This window comes from Panthera leo, chromosome A1 (assembly GCF_018350215.1).
Source record: "Panthera leo isolate Ple1 chromosome A1, P.leo_Ple1_pat1.1, whole genome shotgun sequence".
Lineage (NCBI taxonomy): Eukaryota > Metazoa > Chordata > Mammalia > Carnivora > Felidae > Panthera > Panthera leo.
Window position 1 is genome coordinate 98,680,380 of NC_056679.1, and position 25,043 is coordinate 98,705,422.

The following is a 25,043-nucleotide window of genomic DNA, read 5'->3' on the forward strand; positions in this document are numbered from 1 at the left end:
AAATAAATGTAATAAATACCCTAAATAACTTATAGTATGTTCAATGCATATAAAATGTAAACTCCCCCAGTTGCTATATTAATTAGAAATCTGCATCCATTTATAAAGCAGGTTTCCTGGAGGCCACTCATAACCAACAACTTGAGTATATAATCTGTATGTGAGTATTGCTCCTTAAACACCCTCTGTTTTTTCCCCCCCGACCTTAAAACAGGACTTAGCTTTTCATCATGGCACTCTGCACTTGAATCCACTACCAGGTCATTAGTGAGCTGTGTGAATTTTCCCAAAATGTGTGTTTCATGTTCAAGGAAGGAGAAGAAGATTTAAACTGAACTCCAAATGGAAATACCTTAATAAAAATATCTCCTTTGACATGTTAATCATCCCATAAAGTCCTTCTTTGGCTGTCCCTTCTTTATCTCAACTTGTCCTTCCACAAGTCTAAACTTGTTTCTCCATGCCTATTTACTTATACAGAATTTCTTGTTGATGTCATAGATTTACCCATGGTAAGTGCCAACTAACACACATCCCTGGACATACAGTTTCCAAGTAACTTTATTAATGACTTTAACTCAATAAAATGTCTGGCATTTTGTTGCCTGTACACAAGAAACATTTTGTCTATATCTAGATACTTATAATTAGATAAATGAATATTGTGAAACACTGACTTCATTAATAGAATAGTTAACATGAACATAGTACATAAACTTTGCAATTTAAATCAACAACTATTTTTGGCACAGTGTGTCTGATATCATGGTAGATTCTAGATATAACCAAATATGAAAGTCATTGTCCTTGCATGTAAGAAATTCACAATCTACTTCTTTTACAAATATAATGGAAATTAACATTCTTCCAACTCTGTAAGGAAACTAAGGATAAGTGAGAAAATTAAGCCTCAAGATAATCATCTAGTGACTGAATTTGCTCTCATTTTTTCTAATAAGTGATTTTTTCTTTGACCAGTGAGTCCCACTGATTATAAAACTTGCATACAGTATGTCTCTTAAGTTTCATAGAAGCCCATTCACAGATTCAAAAACATTTACTCAGTATACTTTGTATAGATAATATTAACATCCATATCTGCCAGCATTCTTATTTATATAAAAGAGAATCCAGTATAGCCAATTTTGTCGTGAAGGAATTGGTCACGGGGCAGTCAACATTGTGAGTTCTTTGCTGTGACAGTGAGAGGGGCTGGTTTCATTTTGATGCCTTGCAGTGTTTGTAGACCCACATAATCTGGTTTGGGCAAAGAAGGAAACGGAACTATTTATTAATTGCTGACTCAGAGTATATACTACCTCCTGAAGGATGGATTCCAAAGCATTTTAAGATCTGTCTCTTAGCAAGTACTGTAATTGCCTTTATTATACTTTTCTAGTAGTCTATAATTCATGTGGTTTCTAAGTGATAAGAAAGCCTCATTGCCTTACTTCTTTTATAAGAATATTAATTTCTTGATCAGAAGAAAGATTAGGTGGAATAACATCGTGGTAAGATATTTCATAAGAATATAGATATTGCTGCTTTTAGATGTGTGATGAACAGAGATGTCAAAACTATATACAAAAATGTGCTTATTCCAATAAGAACAAATTTACCTCTATGAGTAAATACTTCATCTGCCATCAGGTGATTTCTTAGTAATTCAGCCATACGGAAGGTTAGACATTGCTGACATTCAATCAGGCAAAATTGTTGGAAAAAAGTCATCTTTGGTGATAGCCAGCCTGTGTTTTTGCATCTATGTGTCTTCTACCAGAGGCACTTTTTTTAGTGATCTTTAAGCAAATTTTGGAGTGGCTGGGCGGAAAGGCTGACTGATATCCATATAGTAGTATATTTTATCAACTTAATTATTAAGTGCATATTCAGCAGCTGGGTGAGTACTCACTTAAAACAAAATTACTCCTAGACTGGACTCCTTCCAAGAGGAAAACTTTCCAAATTTTACCAAATCTGCTCTTTACTCAGCCTTCCCAGTCCCTGACCATCCTGAAAAAAAAAAACAAAAAACAAAACAAAAAAAAAACAATGAGGTGATTCTCTTAAATTTAAATGTCAACCATACTTTAAAATAGATTTCCTTCCAGTGCCTGGGCGGCTCAGTCAGTTAAGTGACCGACTTCAGCTCAGGTCATGATCTTGTGGTCTGTGGGTTCGATCCCCACATCAGGCTCTGTACTGACAGCTGAGAGCCTGGAGCCTGCTTCAGATTCTTTGTCTCCCTCTGTCTCTGCGCCTCCGCTGCTCATGCTCTCTCTCTCTCTCCAAAATAAATAAACATTAAAAAAAATTAAGTATTAAAAAAAAAAGTATTTTCTCCCTACAAGGAAGTTTTCTCTGCTTTGGGTCCTTCAAGGCTATGCCAAGGTGGGGCTGGACATCTTAAGAGTCCACTTTGAGCAAGGGCAGCCTTACTGTATAAAGCCATTTCCAAGCTAGGTTTGTTTGTTTTTTTCTCCTCATTAGACTAGAAAACTCCATATGAAGCTAAAGTTGTCTGAGGAAGGATGAGCAATATAGCAGGAACACACTGAGGATGTGAGCCATCTGCTTTAGAGCTTGGTCACTCATGGCTATCCCACATCAACCACTTCAAATGATATGGAGTGATCTGGTCATGTAGGAATTTATGGCTTGCTGTATCCGAAAACACCCAGTTCATGATGGGCAGTTGAGGTCACGTGGTTACCTGGTATCTCGTAACAGGGCAGTTAGTCTCAACTATAGCCCAAGATCACATTGTAAGCCAAAAAAGACTCTACTGCGATTCATCTAGTGCAATTTTCCTATCATCCCTTTCATGTACAGACACTTCAAACACCGTTCAATGTGCTTGATTAAAAAGGCCAAATGGTGATGCTGCTTATACCACAGACTGCTGGTAATGAAAACTGAGAGCACTTTGCTTCCTGCAGATAAGTACTGCTGTTTATGATTTTCAGACACATAGAAATTGAGATAGCTTGTCAACCACAGACTGTATTAAAGAAAGTAGTGAAGATGTATTTAGCAAATGAGAAAAACAGCAAAGGAGAAAGAACACTAATGAACAAAGAAATTGGTACGTGTCTGGGAACATGTGTGTTATCAATATTATTATCTAATTTGGGAGGTTAAAAATACCAATAGTAACATTGTGGGCAATAATATATTAGCCCAAAAGAGAGGGTTGTTGAGAGATGAAGTGACCTCAACTGGTACTAATGTAGAATAGAAAAAAAAAAAATTCTGATTAATCTTTGAATTACATAGGTGTGGTAAAAGTAGAATGGCAACCACTAAAATAATTGAAATGTATGCAACTTCCAAAAGATACAGGGGAGAAAGGGAATTTAAAAAAATCAGTCTTGAAAAAGTAAAATAAGGGAAAAAAATGATAGAGGCAAAATAGGACAAAGAAAGCTCAAAACAAAAGAGAGAAATGAATTATGCAGATCTGTAATTGTAATGCATATGACAAATTCATAGGTTAAAATTAGCACAGTGTTTGATAAAATTGATAAAATCAGATTATGCTATATGTAGGAAATATAATTAAAAATAGGCACAGAAGGAATGAAGTTACCATCATGGTGGCATAAAATGTCTCTTGGTTTTGTTCTATTCCTCAACAACAAAAATTCAGCATCCATGGATAAACGTGTCTTTGAGGGAAGTGTGGGATCCAGCATCATATACAAAGGGGAATAAGAGGAGTCTTGCTCATCTGTGCATCAGTAACCTGCAAATAGACCTTGATCCCAGCTGTGAACCCTGCAGTGGTTTCTGAAACCAGCTCCAGACCCTCTCAGCCATGATTCAAGAGGCCCTGGTGAACATTAACTTAGATGGTCATTCATGGACAAGAGAACCTTTGTAGAAGTCTGGGTTTCCAGAGAAGTTCTAGCATGTATTATGTGGATCCTTTGGGATGAGTAAGAGGAATGGCTTTATGTTACCCAACTCACTCTGCCTGCAAGGCAGCACAGCTTAGGGCCAAGAAAGACCTTCCTTGGCTCGTGATTTATCCCATGGGGCAAAGGGAGAGTGTGTGAGTGAGCATCGAGCTTTCTGAACTGTGTGGGATGCTGCCAGAATGGCTGATTTCCCTTTCACACCATCCAGAGTACTGAGCCATAAGCTGCATGACTGAGGGACAGGAGAAGGCAGGGAAAATGGTAGATAGAACTCCTGAAGAACATTAAAGAGATGTGATTTCTAACTGTAGTGTAGATTCCATCAAGAAGCCCACCCACACACTCCAGGAAATGCCTCACCCATGATCCCTTCAACTGGCCTATGGGCACACCCAGTGCTCTGAATGCCTCACCCACATCCACACTTCACCCTATGGCCACCTCTCCATGTGCAATCCCCACAGTGGCAAAAGTTGGCTTCAGCAGATAGCTAGTGAGCATACACAGAAATTTGGCCAAATCTGCAGACCAGAAAGAGACCACAAATTTCAGCCTTGGTACCACATTTGAAAAAAAACAAAAAAGAGGCTGTCAGCACTTGGCCTGGTGCACTGCAGTGTCCAAAGTAGGCCTACAAGGCTAAGATTTCTGCCATAACAGGGAGCAAGAAGTATGAGGCAGGTGTACCTACAGAAGATCTGAGAGAGCCTCAGAGTATCAATGCTATTGTAAGGTTTTTCTCTCTGGAAAGCAGTAAAGAACTGGAGGAGGTTACTGCTACTTCAAAGAACGTTGAAATTCAAGGTACTGTGACACCACCAAGAATTTCAACAATCTTCTGGTAATTGAGACCCAAGACATGAAGAGCTGTGATTTATCAGATAAAGAAATCAAAATAGCAATTTTAAAGAAACTTCGTGGTCTATAAGAAAACACACAAAGATAATTCAATGAATTTGAGAAGAAATATGTGAACAAAATGAAAAGTTTAACAAAAAGATAAATACAGAAAAGAACCAATAGGAATTCTGGAGCTGAAAAATACAATTAATGAAATGAAAAGTTCAAATATGTGACATAGAGACAAGAACTTGGACATAATTTCATCAGATGATAACAAGGAGAAAAAGATGAAAAAGAATGAAGAAAGCCTATATGATCAATTGGATACCCTCAAAAGGTCAATTTATGAATTACTGACGATCCAGATGGAGAAGATAGGGAGAAGGGGGCAGAAAGCTTATTTAAGGAAATAATGGCTGGGAAGTTGCCAAATCTGGAAGGAGATGTAATTTTCCAAGTTCGTGAAGCCCATAGGTCACCAAACAAAATAAAGTCAAAGAAATATTTTTTCAAGACATATTCTCATAAGCCCATCAACAATTAAAGGCAAAGGATCTTAAAAGAAAAAGAGGTTAAAAAAAACTTGCCGATTACAGTGGAACCTGCATACGGTTGTTGGTAGATTTTTCAGCAGGAACCTCACAGGCCAGAGAAAGAGGAATGATATATTCAAAGTGCTGAAAGAAAAAAAAAATCTGTCAACCAAAAACATTCCATCTGGAAAACTTATCCTTCAGAACTTAAAGAGAAATAAGGTTTTTTTCTGGGGCACTTGGGTGGCTTAGTTGGTTAAGTATCTGACTCTTGGTTTCAGCTCAGGTCTTAATCTCACAGCTCTTGGAATTGAGACCCGCATGGGGATCTGCACTCACAGTGTGGAGCCTGCTTGGAATTCTCTCTCTCTCTCTTTCTCTCTCTCTCTTTCTCTCTCTGCCTCTCCCCAGCTTGGGTGCTCTCTCTCTCAAAATAAATAAATAAAAACTTAAAAAAGAGAGAGAAATAAGACTTTTCAGATAAACAAAAGCTGAGGGAGTTCAACACTATTAGATGTGCCTTAACAAAAACACTGAAACAAGTTCTTCAAGCTGAAATGAAAGGATGCTTATTAACAAAATATAGATGTGTAAGAGTTTAACACACAATAGTAAAGGTAAATATATCATCAAATTCAGAATATTCTAATACTGTAATATGGTGATGTGTTTAGCCACTAAGCTACAGTATAAATTAAAGTATAGGTGTACTAAAAATAATTAGAAGTACTGTAATTTATTAATGAATACATAGTATAAAAAGAGGTAAATTGTGGTATTAACATAAACAGGGGAATGGAAGCATGTAGTTTTTCCATACTGTCACAATTAAGTTATCATCAGTGTAAAATAGACAGTTATATCTGTAAGAAGTTTTATGTAAGCCTCTTGGTAACCATACAGCAAAACTTACAGTAGATGCTTGAAAGATAAGAGAAGGGAATCAAAGAATACCACACACAAAATCATCAATTCACAAAGGCAGCAAGAACGAACAGCTAGAAAACAATAAATAAGATATTAATAAGTCTTTACTTATCAAGAATTACTCTAAATGTAAGTGGATTGAATTCTCCAATAAAAGAAAGAAAAGCAAAATGGATTAAAAAAAATAAGACCCAGCTATATGTTGCCAATAAGATTCACTTCAGCTTTAAAGACATATTTTGTGTTTATGTTATGTGTATAACATATGCTTCACTGACTGAGCCACCGAGGCTCCCCTCACCTTTATTTCTTTTTCTTGCCTGATTGTTCTGGTTAGTACTATGTTGAATAGGTATGATATTTGGCACTTTTGTCTTATTTCTGATCTTAGAGAAAAAGCGTTCAATCTTTCATGGCTGGGTATAATGTTAGCTGTGGGTTTGTTGTATGTGACCTTTATCATATTGAGTTATGTTCCTTCTATAACCAATTTGATGATGCTTTATCATGAAAGTATGTTGTATTTCAGCAAATACTTTTGCTACATTTATTGAGTAATTGTATGATTTTTGCCTGTCATTCTATTGATGTGGCATATCACATTTATTGGTTTGTGTATATTTGAACCATCCTCATATCCCAAGGGTAAATCCCAGTGAAGGGATGGAAAGATATTCCATGTAAGTGGAGACCAGAAGTGATCAGGGGTACCTATAATTATATTAGACAAAATAGACTCTCAGCCAAATACAGCAACCAGAGACAGAGAAGGTCACTATTTAATGATAAAGTGATCAATTCATCAAGAAGACATAACAATCACAAATATATGTGCACCCAACACTGAAGCACCTAAATGTATTAAGCAAATAGTAATGGATCTGAAGGTAGAAAAACAATAATAGTAGAGGTCTTCATATCCCACTTTTAACAATGGATAGATCAACCAGACAGAAAATCAACAAGGAGACATAGGACTAGAAGCATACTTTAGACCAAATGGACTCAACATACCTAAACAGAACATTCCATCCAACAGCAGCAGGATACATATTCTTCTAAAGAACACACAGAACATTCTCAAGGAAAGATCATATGTTAGGTCAGAAGCCAAGTCATAGCAAATTTAGGAAGATTAAAATCATATCAAATCTTTTTTAAAATCTTTTTTTAAATGTTGATTTATTTTCGAGAGAGCAAGAGAGTCAAAGTATGAGTGGGGAAGGGGCAGAGAGAGAGGGAGACACAGAATCCAAAGCAGGCTTCAGGGCCTGAGCTGTCAGCACAGAACCCAATGCTGGGCTCAAACTCATGAGCTGTGAGATCATGACCTGAGCTGAAGTCAGACCCTTAACCAACTGAGCCACCCAGGTGCCCCTAAACCAAATATTTTCTGATAATAATAGTATGAATCTAGAAATCAATAATAACAGAAAAAGCTGGATAACTTACAAATATGTGGAAATTATGCAGCACACTCCTGAATAACCAATAGGCGAAAGAAGAAACAAACCAACAAACAAAAATTGAAACAAACAGAAGTGGAAACACAACATACATAAAACTGTCAAAGCAGTTCTTAGAACAAAGTTTACAGTGGTAAATGCATACATCAAGAAACAAAAAAGGTATTTAAACAACATAACTGTACACCTCAAGGAACTAGAAAAACAAACTGAGGCCAAACTTCACAGGGAAAAAAAAAAAGGTATTACAAAGGTCAGAGCAGAAATAAATGAAATAGATGCCAGAAAAATAATAGAAAATATCAGTGAAACTAAGAGCTTGTGTTTCGAAAAGATGAATTTGGCAAACTTTTAACTAGACCAAGACAAAAAGAAAACTCAAATAAATAAAATCTGAAATAAAAGAGGAGATATTCAACTGACCACAGAAATACATAGTGTCATAAAAGACTACTATGGACAATTATTTGTCAAAAAATTGGATAACCTAGAAAAATGAAGAAATTCCTAGGAACACACAATTTACCAAGACTGAATCAGGAAAAATTAAAAATCTGAACAGACCAATAATGAGGAAGGAGATTGTAACAGAAAAGCTTAGGGCCAGATGGTTTCACTACTGAACAATAATGAATATTTAAAGAAAAGTGATGCTAGTCCTTCTCAAGCTCTTCAAAAGATTGAATAAGAGGGAACATATCTGAACTCATTTTATAAGGCCAGTGTTACCCTGATGCCAAAACCAAATAAGGAAATTACAAGATAAGAAAACTACAAACCAAAACTCTGATAAATATACATGGAAATGTTCTCAACAAATGGTTGGCGAACCAAACTTAGCAAGTCATTAAAAGGGTCATATACTATAATCACTAAATTCTACTCCTGAAACCATTATTACACTACATATTAACTAACTTGATTTTAAATAAAATAAATAATAAATAAATAATAAATAAAATAAAAAAATAATAATAGAGTCATATACCATAATCAACTGGGATTTGTCCTTGGGATACGAGGATGGTTCAAACATACACAAACCAATAAATGTGATATGCCACATCAATAGAATGACAAGCAAAAATCATACAATTACTCAATAAATGTAGCAAAAATATTTGCTAAAATACAACATACTTTCATGATAAAGCATCATCAAATTGGTTATAGAAGGAACATAACTCAATATGATAAAGGTCACATACAACAAACCCACAGCTAACATTATACCCAGCCATGAAAGATTGAACGCTTTTTCTCTAAGATCAGAAATAAGACAAAAGTGCCAACTATCACCGCTATTCAACATAGTACTGCAGTACTAACCAGAACAATCAGGCAAGAAAAAGAAATAAAGGTGAGGGGCGCCTCAGTGGCTCAGTCAGTGAAGCATCCTGCTTTAGCGTAGGTCATGATCTCACAGTTCATGTGTTCGAGCCCTGCATTGGGCTCTGTGCTGATAGCTCAGAGCCTGGAGTCTGCTTTGGATTCTGTGTCTCCTTCTCGCTCTACCCCTCTCCCACTTGTGCTCTCTCTCTCTCAAAAATAAATAAACATTAAAAAATTAAGAAAAGGAAATAAAAGTCATCCAAATTTGAAATAAAAGAGTAAAAGTCTATTTGCAGATGACATGATATTATGTATAGAAAAGTCTAAAGAGTCTACCAAAAAACTCAGAACCAATGAACAAATTCAGTGATGTTCAAGATATAAAAGCAACATACAGAAATCATTTGTGTCTAAACACTAAAAATAATGTCTAAAACAGAAATAGAGGAAATCATTCCACTTACAATTGCATCAAAAACAATAAAATATTTATAATTAAATTTAACCAAACAATTGAAAGATTTATACATTAAAAACTACAAGACCATGATGGAAGAAATTTAAGTAGACTCAAAAAAAAAAAAAAGGAAAGATATTCTGTGTTCATGGAATGCAAGAATTAATATTGTATTAATACATTGCATTAATATTGCAAAAATTTCCATTCTACCCAATTCAGTTATAAATTCAGTGCCATCTCTAACAAAATTTCAATGGTACTTTCTAAAAAAAGTGAAAAATCAAGTTTAAAATTTGTATAAAACCACACAAGAACCAGACTAACCAAAGCAAAGCTGAGGAAGAAGAATAAAGCTAGGAGTATCATGCTTCCTAATTTCAAAAATAAATAATTCGATTCTGTCAAACTAAAAGGCTACTGAACAGCAAGGAAACCATAACATTAAAAAGAAACCTATGGTACAGGAAAAGATATTTGCAAACCACATATCTGATAAGGTGTTATTATCTAAAATATATAAAGAACTTCTGCAACTCAATAGCAAAAAAAAAAAAAAAAACCCACAAAAACAAAAAAAACCCCAAACAGTTCAATTAAAAAATGGGCAGAGGAAGCGAATAGATATTTTTCCAAAGAACATGTTTAAATGGCCAACAGGTAAACAAAAAGGTGTTCGGCGTCATTAATTACCAGGCAATTGCAAGTCAAAACCACAGTGAGAGTTCACCTCACACCTGTTAGAATGGTTATTATTAAAAAGACAAAGTGCTGGTGAGGATATGGACAAAAGGGAATGCCCTATTGTAGGTTCCTTGTTGATGGAAATGTAAATTGGGTACAGCCACTATGGGAAACGGCATGGAATTTGCTAAAAAAAAAAAAAAAAAAAAAAGGCAAATAAACTGCATTATGATCCAGCAATCCTACTCCTGGGTATATATGCAAAAGAAACGAAAACGGTCTCTTGATATATCTGCACTCTGGTGTTCATTGAAGCTTTATTCATAATACCTAAGATATGCAAACAACCTGAAAGTCTGTCAACAGATGAATGGATAAAGAAGGGGTGTGGGCGTGTGTGTGTGTGTGCGTGTGTGTGTGTGTGTGTGTGTGTATACAATGGAATATTATTCAGCCATGAGAAGGAAGGAAATGTTTCCATTTGCACCTCCACAGGTGGACCTTGAGAGCATTATGCTAAGTGAAATACGTCAGACAGTAAAAGACAAATACTGCATGTCATTTATATATGGAATCTAAGAAATCTGAATTCATAGATGTAGAGTAGAATGATGTTGAAGGGTGAGGGGAATCGGTAAATGTTGGCCAGAGGGTACAGACTTTGACTTATTAAGACAAAAAATTGTAGGGATCTAATGTGTACAAGGGTGATTATGGTTAATTATGCTGTATTATATACTGGAAAGTTGCTAAGAGAGTAACTTAAATGTTCTCACCACACACACACACACACACACACACACACACAATAGTAATTCTGTGATTTGATGGAGGAGTTAATGTCATGGTAGTAATCATTTTGCCATATATGGGTGTATCATATCAATATGTCCTACACCTAAAACTTACAAATGTTTTATGTCACTTATATCTGAATAAAGTCGGGGGAAAAAGCATACATAAAGAATAAAAATAAAGAATAGAAAAGAATAAACTAGGCAAATACTGACTAAAAGAATGCCAGGGAGTGTTTGGGGGGCTCAGTCAGTTAAGCATCCAACGTCTGCTCTGGTCATGATCTCATGGGTCGTGAGTTTGAGCCCTGCTTTTTTTTTTTTTTTTTTTTTTTTTTTTTTTTATTTTTATTTTTATTTTTTTTTATTTTTTAATATATGAAATTTACTGTCAAATTGGTTTCCATACAACACCCAGTGTTGAGCCCTGCTTTGAGTGAGTTTGACTCCATTTCTGGTGAGCTCCAACCCTGCTTCAGGCTCCGCACTGTCAGTGCAGAGACTGTGTGAGATTCTCTTTCTTTTTCCCTCTCTCTCTCTGCCCCTCATGGGATTCTCTCTCTCCCTCTCTGGCCCTTCCTCTCTCTCTCTCTCTCCCTCTCTGGCCCTTTCTCTCTCTCTCTCTCTCTCTCTCTCTCTCTCTCTTCCTCCCCCCTCAAAAATACAAAATAAACTTGAAAAAAATAATAAAGCTGGAATAGCAATTCTAGAACCAGACAAAATAAAATTAGGCAAAAAAATTAATAGTAAATTTTTTCAGTAGACTTGATATATCTGGTAACACACACACACACACACACACACACACACACACACAGCTACCAGTAGCAATTAGCAAATCCACCATCAAAGGGGAACTATCAAGCAGGTTTGAAATTATGTAAAAAAGTGGTTATGAACAGTACAAGTGTGTGTGTATTTTTATACACATAAATACAAATAATGTCAAACTTGCATGGTGACATCATTTCCTTTGTAGCCTTTAACACTTCTGACTTTTTTGAGTTCCAAGACAGAATGAAACTTGCTTGTCCTCTTGACTGTTGTATGCCCAACTTCTAGCACTGTTCATCATACAACTGTTTTTGGATGACTGAGTACGTTCGGGTTGCCCTAGTTTACATCTGTGGGATGTCAGAGCAACTACTCCAACAGACCTCCACTCGTGGCTCTGAAGATTTTTTTTACTGCCTAAACCCTGGAGAACCAGCCATTTATATTCATAAATTTGATGTGTGTGCCTGTGACTTCATCTAACAATTAGTTATTACACTTTCTTTTCAAACTTACACGTTACATTTTACTTAGTTGCCTATGTTCTCTCCTTAAGACTGCAACCAGTTTTTAAAATTCAGTATCATAGTCCACGTTTGAGCACATTATAATTATATTGGAACTCAATAACAAAAACATTGATTAAAACGTCAAACACTTACAATTTTAAAAGCACACTTGAAATACCTAATCATTTAAAGAAGAAAACAATGTAATAATAAAACTACTTTTAATTGAATGTTAAAAAAAATTCCCCATGTCACACTTGTAGGATACGGCTAAAATAGTACTTAGAGGGAATTCCGTTACCTTGAATGGGTTTACTGTATATAAGTAAAAGGACTAAACATCTAATGTAAGAGATTCAAAATGAAAACAAAACAATAAAATAACTCCAGTGAAAAGAGAAGAAAATAATTACAGCACGTTTGGAAATCAGCGAGATTAAAACAACCATACCTTCAACAGCTCTAGGATCTTTTCAAACAAAAGACTAGTAAAACAGAGAAATTTTTAGTGTGATCAAAACTCATATTAAAAAAAAAACAAAAACAAGAAACTTCAGGGGCACCAGGTGGCTCAGTTGATTAAGTGTCCAACTTCAGTTCAGGTCATGATCTTGTGGTTCACCAGTTAGAGCCACTCAAGGGGCTCTCAGTCCTCAGCCCAGAGCTGACTTAGAATCCTCTTTTTCTCTCCCTGCCCTTCCCCCACTTTCTCTCTCTCTCTGTCTCTGTCTCTCTCTCTCTCTTTCTCTCTCAAATAAATAAATAAACTTAAAAAAAAGAATTTTAACTCAGAAAAAGTATACATTTTAAAAGGTGGTAAAAGAACACTTTGGAAACATTATGGTAATAATCCCCTTTGTAATGTAAATTAACTGTATATATCCAGGAATTTATTGAAACCTACTCAAGAAATATGAATGTTCTTGTTATTGAAGAAATTAACTCATTATCTTAAAATATTTTCGTACACAGAAACCTACCCCCAAATCCAATTGATGTTACACATAAAATTTTGTCAAACATACAAGGAATTATTATTTCAATCCTCTACAGATTCCTCCACACAAAGCAAAAGCATGAATACCCGTGAAAAGGAGAATAATCATCCTCCAGAGATATTTGCATCCTAACCCCAGGACTGGTGAATATGTTACCACACACAGCAAAAGGGAATTTGCAGATGTATTAAGATATAAGTATAAATACTCTGCATTATCCAGGGAGACCCAGTGAAATCCCAAGCGTCCTTAAACATGAGATAGAGGGGCAGAGGAGGCGTGTCAAAGAGATACAGCAGTGGAAGCAGGTTCCAAAAGCTGCTTTCAAGATGGAAAAAGGATACTGAGCCCTAGGAAGGTGACCTCTAGCAGCTCAAAAATGCAAGGAAATGAATTGTCTCTAAAGGGATTGAAAACCATGCAATCCTGCTGACATCTTTCTAGTAGCTCGGTGAGACCCATGTCCGACTTCTAACCTGTAGAACTGTAACATAATAAATTCGTATGGTCTTAAACCATTACATTTGTGATAATTTGTTACAGCCGTAATAGAAACCCAATACAATCCTCAGTGAATTTATGAAGCTAATATATTCTGTTTCTGTTTCTTTTTTTGTTTTGCTTTTGTTTGTTTTTTAGAGAGAGAGCATGAGCACAGGAGAGGGGCATAGAGAGGTAGAGGAAGAGAGAGAATCATAAGCAGGTTTCACACTCAGTGCAGAGCTGGATGCAGGGCTTGATCCCATGACCCTAGCATGGTCACCCGAGCCGAAACCAAGAGTCAGACACTCAACCGACTGAGCCACCTAGGTACTCCAAAGCTAATATATTCTTGATACAAATCCCACATAAATTCAGAAAGAAGAAAGGAAACTTCATGGCAATCTTATTTTTGCAACAAAACAAAAATACCAGCAAACTGAATTGACCAATGTGTCGAAAAGAATACATTTTACACTAGTATGGTTTAATAAGGGATGCAAGGATGTTTTAACATTAATAAAGGAGGAAACTCCATATGATCTGCACAAAAGATTAAAAATCTTTCTAATAAAAATTCACCACATATTCTATAATAGTCAAACCAGCAATAGAAGGAAATCTTAAAAATATTCTGAAAAACTTCAGGAAATAATCTTACTAGTGAAATGCTAGAATAATTTCCTTTGACATCAGAAATAAGACAAGGATACTCACCATCATCTCCTCAAAAGATATTCTATTACCCTTTGGGCAACTAAAAAAAAAAAAAAAAAAAAAAAAAAAAGATATTCTATTAGTTCTAACGAATTTAGGAATATAATAAGAAAAAATAAATGGTATAAGAAAAGGAGAAAAAGAAGCAAAAAGTTAACTATTCAATTTACATATAATAGGGGTTTTTTTTACATATTTGTAGAAAGGGATTTACTAAGGACTTTATTAGTATCGCTCGTATACTGTTTCTAAGGCTAAGTGGTATGTACATTGAGGTATAGTATTATCCAATCCTTATGGATGTCCTTACCTGTGTACTATGACAGAACATGTTTTTTTAATCACAAAAATCTTTAAAAATTTTTTTTTGTTTTATTTTACATCTACAGTCTCTTGTTATATATTGTATATAATTTAGTATTACACTATCACTTTCTTCACACCCTTTGTTAGTAGTGCTATCCAAATCTGGAGTCAATAAATACAAGTTTTGGGGCACCTGGGTGGCTCAGTCGGTTAAGCATCTGACTTAGGCTCAGGTCATGACCTCGTGGTTCGTGAGTTCGAGCCCTGTGTTGGGCTCTGTGTTGACCGCTCAGAGCCTGGAGCTTGCTTCAGATACTGTGACTCCCTCTCTTTGCCCCTCTCCTTCTCTCTCTCTTAAAAATAAATAAATATTATATATTAAAACAAAATAATAAATACAAGTTTTTATATGACTCCACAGATTAGAATATCTATTGATTATTTCCTGAAATGTAGATGCTGTAAATTTCTTCTATCAACACAATCTTAGTCTTTTTAAATTTTTTTAATGTTTATTTATTTTTGAGAGAGAGACAGAGCATGAGTGGGGGAGGGGCAGAGAGAGAGGGAGACACAGAATCTGAAGCAGAATCTGAAGCAGAGCCCAATGTGGGGCTCGAACTCACAACTGTGAGATCATGACCTGAGGCGAAGTCGGACGCTTAACTGACCTACCCACCCAGGCGCCCTAAGAGAATCTTAATCTTGAATATTAGGGACTGTTTAGAGAGCCACATCACTACTAATTCATACTCTATTTTGATTTAGCTACACTATCTACTCCCAAACTCTATAACTGAATGAACCTGTGCTTCATTCAGCCTTTAATGTATCCATTCAACAAATAGGAATTGAGTGGTATGTCTTAAGAATTCTGTTAGATGCAGGGGTTTATGTGGCTCACAGTCTAATAGGAAAGACTTACGATGAATCAGTTAAAGTACAGCATGATACATTCTAAGTCAGATTGAGTGGGAAGGAAGTCAGGAAAACAAAATCAAATCTTTCTCAGGTCCCAGCATTGGCATTTGTCACAGCTCTGTTATATCACAGTACATTCCGTCCAGTAGTTTGAAATCCGGAACTCAGTCTACGTGGCAAGAAACGAAACAAAAGAAAAAAAAAAAAAAAGAAAGAAAAGAAAAGAAACGTGAGGCAGGAACCAGAAGGTTTGTTGGTGTTGTTGTTACCACATTAGAGAATTTATATCCTATCCTCAAGGTGTTGGATACCAACTTCCTTGTAACTTAACCAAGGAAGTGAGAACATGTTTTACACCTGTAAAATATTACTTTCATCACCAAAGCAGAGTCGAAGCCTGAAGAAGTTAAATTACACACTCAAGAGCTATAGGTGAGGGGCGCCTGGGTGGCTCAGTCGGTTAAGCGGCCGACCTCACCTCAGGTCATGATTCACAGTTCGTGAGTTCCAGCCCTACATCGGGCTCAGTGCTGACAGCTCAGACAGCCAGGAGCCTGCTCAGACAGCTGACAGCCAGGAGCCTGCTTCAGATTCTGTGTCTCCCTCTCTCTCTGCCCCTCCCCAACTCATATTCTGTCTCTTTCTCAAACATCTAAATAAAACATAAAAAAATTTTTAAAAATTATAGATGAAATCAGAGGTGGGATTTTGAACAGCATTTGAATTAGAATCCCCGAGGTAAATCTTGTCTGTTAGCTACCTTCGTAAAGTTCTTTAATATCTTCTCAAATTGCATGATTGAGTCCTGCAATCTAAGGTGTGGATGAATGAGAATGTAGTTTTGGGGAAAACTATGCAATGAAGTGTTGGGGAAAACTATGCAATGAAGTGTTACTGTCATACACTGTTATATCATTAAAGAATGAAATCAGCAAATAATGCCTGCTTTGTTTTCAGTGTTTATATGAGCTTTTCGCCCATTGAAAGCTTATTTCTACAACTAAACTTCTTCAGCTTACAACTGCAGGCTTTTAATGCTTCTTCAGAGTCTACACCATGAAATACTCGTAACTCAAATGACTAAGAATGGGAATAGGGTAGATTAAATTCCAGTCCTTAAAAGGTGTTAAAGAGGCTTCCTTCCTAGCCCAACTTCTAATTACTTTCAGAAACAGTAACTAGCCATTAGCTCTATAAATACTAGCATTGTTGTCTTAGAAGACAACCTTCAAGGTGGAAATAGTTTTGTACAGCCCCTTCTAATACTTCATTTCAGCCACTTTCAAGTGTATATTTGCAACAAGCCATGCCTTGATGGGCCCCCGCGGGTGCAACATGGTTGTAAGTCATATGCTCAGTAGGAATTATTCTGAAGTTATCCTTTGCTGGAGGTGATTTGCATTTCAGTTCGAATGTTTCAAGTCAGAATAAGTTTTTCCCTATTGTAAGCTATAAGAGCCAAGAGCCATGATGAATCAATGATCTACATGTTTAAGAAAGTTTCAAAGGAACTTTAAAATATCAGCAACTGGATTAGTGTGCAGATATTCTGTGTCCTATGTACTCTCTGAGAAGTGGGATGGTCTTCTTGGGCCAGAATGCCACTTCATGTGACAATTGTGTTTCCTTAGGTACCTAAAATCTGTGGATTATTCTTTGCTCAGTCTCCTACTTAGAGGAGACAGTGGCCTTTTAAAAATCTAGAGTATATCAGGGCCACCTGGGTGGCTTAGTCTGTTAAGTATTCAACTTCTGCTCAGGTCATGATCTTTCAGTTTGTGACTTCAAGCCCCACATCTGTCTCACTGGTCTCTTCAGAGCCCACTCTGGATCTGCTGTCTCCCTCTCTCTGCCTCTCCCCTGATTGTGCTCTCTCAAAAATAAATAAAACATTTAAAAAAATTTTAAAGAAAAATCTAGAGTATATCAAGTAGCACCAGTCTTGGTTAAAACCTTTTAGAAGCCCACTCTTGTGCCCTTGGGATAAACTCCAAAATCTGTAACACAGCTCCAGGGCTCTGTGTGATCTAGGCAGTGCCTTTTCTCCGTGTTCTTCACCAGACCAACTGGCTAGTTCTCAAACACAGACACATACAAACCGGTCTTTATAGTTTCTCACACAAAATTCTCATCCACTTCAGGACATTTCTACTTGTTCCTAAAACCAGAACCTCTGCCCTATACTCTGTACTTAACTAATTCCTACCAACCTTCAGATCTCAGCTCAACCTTGACTTCCTGACCTCCTTGAAAAAGTTAATCAGCCCCAGTCTATCTGGGAACCGTTATATTTTCCAAGTACATTATGATTTTTTTCCATATCTGATGGGAAGGAGTTCTACTGGCATACTGAGATGAGATCCATTCCAAAATGAATATATTAAAAATCATATGCCTGGGTGGCTCAGTCAGTTAAGCATACTACTTGATTTCAGCTCAGGTTGTGATCTCATGGTTCAGGGGATGGAGTCTTGGAAGTCTTTGTGCTGACAGTGTGGAGCCTGCTTGGAATTCTTTCTCTCCATGTCTGTCTGTCCCTCAACTACTTTCGTGCTCTCTCTCTCTCTCTCAAAATAAATAAGCATTTAAAAAAATCATACAAACTGTATTATGTTAGGAAAATAAGTCATTATATATTTGTGTTTTTGTTTAAATAATGTGAGTGTTCTACCTTTAAACATTATATACTGAAAGTCCTTGAAGATAAAGACTATTTTGTTGTGTTTATCACTGTATACTCTTGCTCAAGGCCTGATAGATTTTTTATAATAAATGTATAATTATTTATGATAAATAATTGGTATAATAAACAAAAAAAATTGAAGACAGATATCATACAATTCATTCATTGACAGAAAGACAGCACATGGCAAAGGTTGGGATAATATTTTCCCCATTATATTTCAAATAGAAGTAGACCAGTAGATGTTTTCTCTGAGGTTTTGCTAACCCTTGTCTTAATTTAAAGTGGTATTACCAATACTGAATTAGGATCTAATGTTAAGCAATAGCTCTTATAAATAAGTGACTTATTTTTATCTGTCATTCCAGCACCATTTGTTGAAGAGGTTTCCTTTCTCTACTGAATTGCCTTTGCATACATGTGTAGGGCTATTTGTGGACTTTCTCTTCTGTTCCATGATCCTTTGCTCTGTCTCTATACTGCTACCACATGCTCTTGATTACTGTGGCTTTTTCATAATTTTTAAAATACAGTTGTATAACTCTTGCAAGCTCATTCTTATATTTCAAGAGTGTTTTTTTAATTATTCAAGATCCTTTGTTATTTTCATTCAAATTTTAGAACCAATTTTTAAATTTCTAAAAAAGAGAACTGTTGGAATTAAAAAAAAATTAATGCTTATTTATTTTTGAGAAAGAGACAGAGAGACAGCGTGTGAGTGGGGAGGGACAAAGAGAGAGGGAGGCATAGAATCCGAAGCAGGCTCCAGGCTCCAAGCTGTCAGCACAGAGCCTGACACAGGGCTCAAACTTATGAACTGTGAGATCGTGACCTGAGCCAAAGTCACCCAGGCTCCCCTGGAATTTTTATTATGATTTCATTAAATCTATACATTAATTTTAGAAGAATGTAGGTCTTACCATGTTTGTTGTCTTCCAACCCATGATGATATATCTTTCTACATATTAGGTTTTATTTAATTCACTTAGCAATGTTTTACATATTTCAATAAGGGTATCTTGCATATCTTTCGTTAAATTACTTCATAAGTATTTTATTTTTGATGCTATTATCAATGTGTTCTATATTTTACTTTGATTGTTTCTTGCTTATATATGGAAATACAGTTAATTTTGGACTTTTGACCTTGTATTCAGAAACATGTTAGTTCTAGTAGATTTTGATGATTTCTTGGTGTTTTCACTACAAGTAATCATGGGTTGTGAACAAAGGCAATTTCTTCCTTTCAATCATTATTTCTTTTATTTCTTTTTCTTGCTTCATTATACTGGCTAGTAACTATGTTCATAACTACAAATTTTTCATAGATGTATGTTATCAGGTTGAGGAAGTTCTCGGTATTGCTAATATGTTGAGAGTCTCTTTTATTTATTATAAAAGGGTGTTGATTATACAGATATTTTTCTACATTATTCTGTTAATGTGGTGAATAAATAATTAATTTTTTAGTATTAAACCTATCTTTCATTCCTGGAGTAACATTTGGTTGTGATCTATTATACTTTTTATATATTACTGGGTTCAATTCACTAATATTTTGTTAAGGATTTTTTGTATCATTGTTTATGATAGTTTTAGGTCTGTGGTTTTCTTTCTTAAAATATCTTTGCATAAAATTTTGCATAATATTGATATTATTATTGATACTTTTTCCTTAAAACTTAATGTAATTCATCATTGAAACCACCTAGTCATGAAAAATAAATGGTATATTTTAAAGGACAGAGGAGGATAGTGGGGGAATTTGTTTTTTCAGTGTTTATTTATTTTTGAGAGACAGAGTGTGAGCAGGGGAGGGGCAGAGAGAGGGAGACACAGAATCTGAAGCAGGCTCCAGGCTCTGAGCTGTCAGCCCGGAGTCTGACACAGGGCTCCAATTTACAAACCGCGAGATCATGACCTGAGCAGAAGTCACGTGCTCAACTGACTGAGCCACCCAGGCACCCCATATAGTAAAGGGATTTTTACAAAGAAGTGTTTTTCCAGTTTTTATTTTTTAGTTTTTCCCCTAATTTTCATGTTAGTGTTTCATAAAAGGAGTGCAGAAGTGAACTAAGCGATTAAAAATATCACTCTACAAACCTACCATCAGAGCACTTTATTGTCTCTGCTAAGTGTACCTGGCAGGACACAATGGAAGAACAGTATCTATGACAGGGATCCCTCAGGTGTAGTATTAATATAAGAAGTCACTTGTTCTTATTCATTCCTATCATGGACAAGTTGTCAATGTTGTAGAGAGTTTACTGGGTAGGGAGAATGGAGTACTATAGTCTCTTTAAATTAAAGGAGAGTTTATTCACCTATTAATGATGATGAAGATGCCACTGTAATCTTCCTTGCAATCAAAACTCTCTCCTCTCTGATGGTAACCTTTAAAAAGGGATAGCTAAAAAATCAAATACCTCTATTTTTCATACCTTCCTTCCCTATTTTCAGCCCAGTTTTCTCATCATTAGAAAAGTATAGATTAACTAATAATCACTAATGACTATATTTATCACTCATCTTTGTCTACTTTTCTGTCGAGCTAGTTTAATACTGCGGAAGCTTAATACTACCAATACCAGCCTATGTAGTATGTTGTTAATTTTTTATTTTTATTACATGTTAGCATGTTTAACACACACAGAATTTGAAACACACCAATTGCTGTAATAGTGTAAAATATAAAAAATATAACAATGATAGTAACAACCAAGGAGGGAAATAGAGGAAAAAATACAGCCCTCAGGACCCATCACGTACACCAATGCAGCAGCTGGTCCTTGTCATTTTATCTTACCACCGTCCATTTTCCTTACCTTTCTTTAGCTTTTCAGCCAGCACTTTTAGACACATTGTCAAATAGAGTGGCTTACAGTTTTCTTCTTGAGGTACATAAGCCATTTAGACTTCTACTTGGTCACAGTTGTTATGACATCCTAAAATATTTACATTCAAACCTATTTCCTTTGATATTCCACAGGTATTGATCCGGACAATGTGACCTTATTTTCTGCCTGCTCCCGTGACATTAATGGTCCAGCATGGTCAAATGATAGTTTTAGTTTCCAGTTATTAGCATTCTTCATTTCTTAGCTGAAAACCAAGGAATCTAATTTGGTTCTTTTCAGTGGAAAGGTACACATTAAAGGCGGAAGCAACAATTCTTGTTTGACTTTTGAGGAATGAGCCTCTCCAGAGATGCTTTTGATTCTGCTCTGGGCAGACTGCTCTCATTTCGATGAGCCATAGCAAAGCTGGTGCTTCCATGAATGTTCTGATTCTGCCACAGTACGACCAGCGTAGTATGTATCCTATTTTCACCAAACCAGATTCTGACTTGAAGTCTCACATGTGTGTATATCTGATTGATGAATCAGCAATCACATACTGAGCCTTAGCTGCAAAGGAGTCTGAACAAAAAGGAATTTTTATTATTCTGTCTCTTGCACATGAGAAGTGGTTTGGAAGGGGGACTGAGTGACTCATTCACAATATTCAATACACTTGGTAAAAACTATACCTTCTTTGTATAAGTAAAACTTTACTACAGCCCAGAGTGGAAAACATATACAACATCCTACAAGACAGCTCCCAAATTCGTAAATTTTCATCTTCTAGGTGAAGCCACTGGTGAGACTTTGATTCTTGCTGTTCCAATACTTCCAAATATCGAATGCTTGAAAATACCAGTGAATCTCAAACACACGTGCCTCTTAACTTATTTATTTCCTCATTAAATGTATTTTTTTGCCCATGCATATTTTTATGCCCATGTCCATATATTGTGTGGAATATCATCATGGTATATAGGGAATTTGGTAAGTCCACATAAGATGATACTGTCAGAAGTAAATTCAGAATAAGTGTCTTATTGTTATTTGGAGTAAGAAGAAAATTACTGCTCACTTCATGGTGGAAGGGATATAATAGAATCTGTCTGCCACCAAGGCTTGCAGCGTATCTTGATGCATGTTACTATAAAGGGATCTCAAGGCTAGTTGAATTTCTAAAAGCATGTACCTTCAACTGCCAAACGGAGTTCCAGCAGTAATGATGGGATCATTAGTGATGGTAGAGTTGACCTTGTAGAAGGCAGCCTATGTCATTGTGCCCATGCATAATCTACTTCCCTATCCTATGGCAGCTTTTTCAAGATCATTGAGCAAGCTGAGGTCTGGGTGGCAAAGAAGGATAACTGATATTCACAAAAGGGTCACCTTACTCTTTTCATTTGTTAAGGCTTTTTTTTGAGGGGTTCTTTTAGTAAGCATCTAGAGAAGATTCAAGAACTATCTTGATAGGCTGAGGCACATACTCTTTCTCCAATAATATTGCCATTAACCCTCCATCTATCACCTGAAACCCTGATTCTTAGACTACACTGTCAGCCACTGGCTGGGCCATATTTTCTTCTAGATGAAGTAGACAATAAACCTGCACTACTCAGGCTTCTTGCATTGCACTTCTAGGACACAATGAAAGACACTGTCACACCGTAAAGTTCTGTTTCTAAATAGAGTAGACCTATTTTTAGCAGTCCTCAGAATTTTGAATTTTATTCCATGACATTAGTCCAGAATTTTAAATCTGATTTTGAATCTTTTATTTTATGTTATCTAATGCTATCAGAAAAAAAAATGGTTTCTCTAGACCTGTAATATTTGCTGTAAATTTTCTGTAGTGTCATTTGTCCAATTCTTCAGCGTTTCTACCTCAGTGAGACTATGGTCAGTGGGTCGCAGGAGATAATCCATTTCACTAGTTTTGACCCTGTATTCCATAAGCTATTTGCCCTCCTAAAATAAGGAAAAGATTCAATGCATTTTCAAAATTTCTTGGCATGACATACAATTCTAAATATTCCACATGTCCCTGAATATCTTTTGCCTGCAATTCACTCTCTGGTGTCAATATCTGTATAATTTAAGTATCCGTTTTATTGACAGGCCACAGAAATCAACTCTGGACAAGTAGCTGAGGTAGATAATAGGAACCAAAGGAATAACTGAGGAGATGAGGCCAACAGAAAGATTGAATGAGGAAATCTTGGAGGAGCCAAACAAGAAGAACATGTGGATTTTCTTTTCAGGTATGCCCATCAAAGTAATTCTACTCCAACAGATGTTTTTCTGCTACTTTGCCAATTTTCAGATTCCTTGGGTAATATCTCTGATTGGCTCAGTTTAGAACAGTTTTTAAGGGAGGAGGGTTGAAAGGATGGAAACTGAGTCTTATGACAGTTAAGAGTCAGCAGGTCTGTGTAGGGGGTCCTTCACAGAGAATAAGGAATCAGAGAAGTGAGGACCCTGTCAGAGTGTAGTACCCTCTTTTCTTAGGCCATCATGGTAGGATAGAAAGGCACTAATGGGCACAAGTCATCTTCAACATTTAAAAAATTATTAATTTATTTTGAGAGAGATAGAGGGAGATTAGGGGAGGGGCAGAAAGAAGGAGACAGTATCCCAAGCAGGCTCCATGATGTCAGTGCAGAGCCTGATGCGGGGCTCAAACTCACAAACCGTGAGTTCATGACCTGAGCTAAAATCAAGGGTCAGATGCTCAACCCACTGAGCCACCCAGGCGCCCCCATCTTCAACATTTTTAAGACTCAGTCTTGACTAAATATTATGCATTTCCTTTCTACTTTTTCTTAAAATTAATGATTATATAAAATTGTCATTTTTGCCTAGTAAATTCACTGACACACTAGTCTCTCCTAAAGAGTTTACCTGTGGTGTTCTGTATGAGCATGTTTGTTCAATAAGTCATTATCAAAACTTTTTCCCTTGAAAGGTTAGACTACTTATTTCAGCTAATTTAGAAGCTGTAAAATATTTCAACACATGTAAAATCGGTGAGGTGTATATTTTTATAGATGAGAATTCTTTTTCACTTGCCTACAGCTTTTATTTGCATTTTGCAAATTTATCATAAATGTGCTGACAACAGAAAATAGCACTCAAGGTTCTGAGATAACTAGTTAAGTCATGTAGTTATTGGCTATATTTTGGAGAGAGTTCCACTAAAGTAAATAAAAAGGAAATTACTAGGCAAAAAAAGTGTCAATGGTATTAAACAAATTCAAGAAAAACCCTAGTTGCAAGACTACGGCACCAACAGCACTTTTAACTTTTGTCTTTGGCTGTGGAGCATTTATAGTCCTGCCATAGCCATTTGATCACCATCTGAGTTGGACGTTGCATTTGTACAAAACGCTTGTTAGGATTGTGTAAATGTGAAAAAATGCCAGAGAAACTGTTGCCAAAGGACAAATGAATGTGTCATTCCTAAATGAAAATAGACAGAATAATTGATATGTTTGTCACACATTTGATTTTACTCTGACTTCCTTAAAGAGCCTTTTCTGCCTTTCCCTCTTGCTCTTTCGTATTGTTCATTTGACTATGTGATCTTGCTGCTTGGTCTTGGAGACATTTTTGGGAAAGAATCCAAGTGTTTTCTTCTCTGTTCCAGATGTTTTCAATACTGTGTGGCTGACATAAAGTCTAACAAACAATAAAAGGATACTTTTTCACAAAAGTAGTTTGTAAGTCACAGTAACTCATGGTACAAAGAGGGGAGGTTAAACAACCTTGTTGTAAAGTTAAAGAATCAGGTGCTAATCCACACAGAGCTCTGCCTGTCAGATGATTAGCACATTTGGGAACCAAAGTTAGGAAAGGAAACTTG

The 25,043-nt window shown here is 36.1% G+C and overlaps 1 long non-coding RNA gene across 1 annotated transcript in view; it reads left to right on the forward strand.

The window, feature by feature from the left end:
* Nucleotides 1-23,436, forward strand: part of LOC122200174 — a 261,940-nt gene extending 238,504 nt beyond the window's left edge. Inside the window, exon 4 of the long non-coding RNA XR_006193743.1 lies at nt 23,300-23,436. This is a non-coding gene — a long non-coding RNA (uncharacterized LOC122200174). The remainder of the gene's footprint in view (nt 1-23,299) is intronic.
* Nucleotides 23,437-25,043: the final 1,607 nt, after the last annotated feature.